The 2,023-nt window shown below is 43.4% G+C and overlaps 1 pseudogene; it reads left to right on the top strand.

Moving 5' to 3' along the window:
* Positions 1–482: 482 nt before the first annotated feature.
* On the top strand, positions 483–1,698 carry LOC129079808 (N-acetylgalactosamine kinase-like; annotated as a pseudogene).
* The last annotated feature ends 325 nt before the right edge of the window (positions 1,699–2,023 follow it).

Genomic DNA, 2,023 nt, shown 5'->3' with positions numbered 1-2,023 from the left:
GCAGCACTGGGTACAGCTGACTGTCATCGGCATTTCTATGTGATTCCTTTGTTTCTGGGAGCCTTGACATTAGAACCTGTGGAGCGATGGTTGCAGGCAGCAACACTCCAAGGCAGCCGCCATCTCCCCCAGCAAGTCTGCCCCACCTGCAGAGGAAGACAGCGTGCATCTCCACTTGGCTCAGTTTCCGGCTCTCCGAGCATGGCACTGCTCCGACCCAGAGGTCCTTGTGGGCTGCGGGTTATGACCTGTGCAGTGTCTCCGATTGCACAGTACCACCAATGGAGAACACTCTTATGCAAACTGACATTGTGATAGCTCTTACTTTTGAGTGCTGCAGAAGAGTAGCTCCACGTTCTGCCTTGGCTGCAAAATGCTTCAGAGATGTGGGAGCTGTGGTCATAGGTGAAGATTATAGAGGAAGTCTTGGTATTGTGCTGTTTAATTTTAGCAAAGGCACGTTATAAGGATAACGTATTAATTACTGTGGATATTTTGTTCTTCCTGTGGCTATAAAACAAGATATGTTAATAGCTGTGAAACCTGTGAAAATGTACACTCCCCAACTGGCCACTACGAGTGTCCTGCACCCAGACTTCAGTACTAATGCTAATAATCAGATTGACAAAACCAAGCCTCTGTGGCACTATTTTCAATGTTAGTTTAAAGGAATTGAGGAACACTTTGGTCTTAGTAACACAAATTGGAATGAGATGCTTGGTGGACAGAACCATCCCATCCAGTTATCACCTCTCCAGTTCCAGTGCTTTGGTATGTGGTGCTGACTTGGAGACACTTACAGTTTGGGAATGAACCTATCCAAGGTGGAACTTGCAGAAATCTGTGCCAAGAATGAGTGTTATATTGGCACCAAAGGAGGAGAGATGAACCAGCCCATACGTTTTGCAGAAGGAGGAAATGTACAGCTAATAGTTTAGTCCTCCGAATAGATTCACAGCAACCAATGTGAATCTCCCAAGCAGAGTAGTGTTTGATTGCTAATGGTTGTGTGAAGATGAATAAGGCAGCAACTTCTGATTTTACCATCAGAGAGATGGAGTATCTGTTGGCTGCAAAGCTCTTGACTAAGAACAAAAACCTGCAATGAGATAAAGTACTGTGACTAAAGGAGGCACAGGCCAACCTAAGGGTCAGTCTGGAAGAAATGCTGTTGATCAGAGAAGATGCTCTTCAACCTGAACCCCATGTCTCCAAGGAGGTCTGCAGGTACCTAGAAATTAGCCTGCAGGGACTCTGAACACAAATCCTAAATCCAGACACTCAATATGTGCTCATCTTCAAACCCAAGCAGAGGGCAAAGCACATATACAGTGAGAATGAGCGAGTTTCCCAATTTAAGAAGAAACGTGAACAGGCACCTGACAACATGGTCCAGCTGTGGGGGAGTTAATGAACCAGAGCCATGTGAGCTGCCAAGATATATACAAAAGTAGCTTCCCTGAGCTGGACCAGCTGGTGGACATCTGTCAGAAATTTGGGGCTCAAAAGTCATGACTTACTGGAGCATGAAAGGAAGGTTGCACAGTATCAGTAGTACCTGCTGACAAGTTGCCCAGCTTCCTAGTAAATGTGCATGAAGCTTATTATCAGAGGAACAACCGAAGCCTAGCACACAAGAAGCAGAGATTGTTTGCTATCAAACCTAGAGGTGGGGCTTTGTTTTTCCTTGAGGTCTAAACGATGTAAAAAGATCTCAGAAACTATTTAGGGCATTCAGCAACTGGCAGGGCTTCTTATGCCACAATAAATTAATCCTTTCTGTTTTGTAATATGGTGAACAGTTGCTATTATTAAGATGTGTTTCCAAAGAAATGGTCAAAATCTCTCTATGCTTCATAATAATTATTTTTCCATCTTAAAATATTTTTATACCCATAAGAGCCAAAATTATGGTTGGACAGGTCTCAAGAATGATTTACTGGGATTTATTGATTTAAATACTTTAAAGATGAATTGTAAAGTTTACTCAATACTGACCCCATGGGTTAGACTTACGTTAATC

The sequence above is a fragment of the Pteronotus mesoamericanus genome, unplaced genomic scaffold (assembly GCF_021234165.1).
Source record: "Pteronotus mesoamericanus isolate MK-2021 breed Mesoamerican mustached bat unplaced genomic scaffold, CSHL_Meso_final contig_82, whole genome shotgun sequence".
In the NCBI taxonomy this organism is placed as follows: Eukaryota; Metazoa; Chordata; class Mammalia; order Chiroptera; family Mormoopidae; genus Pteronotus; species Pteronotus mesoamericanus.
Note: the sequence above shows the minus strand (reverse complement) of the source record. Positions and strands in the feature narration are given on the sequence as shown.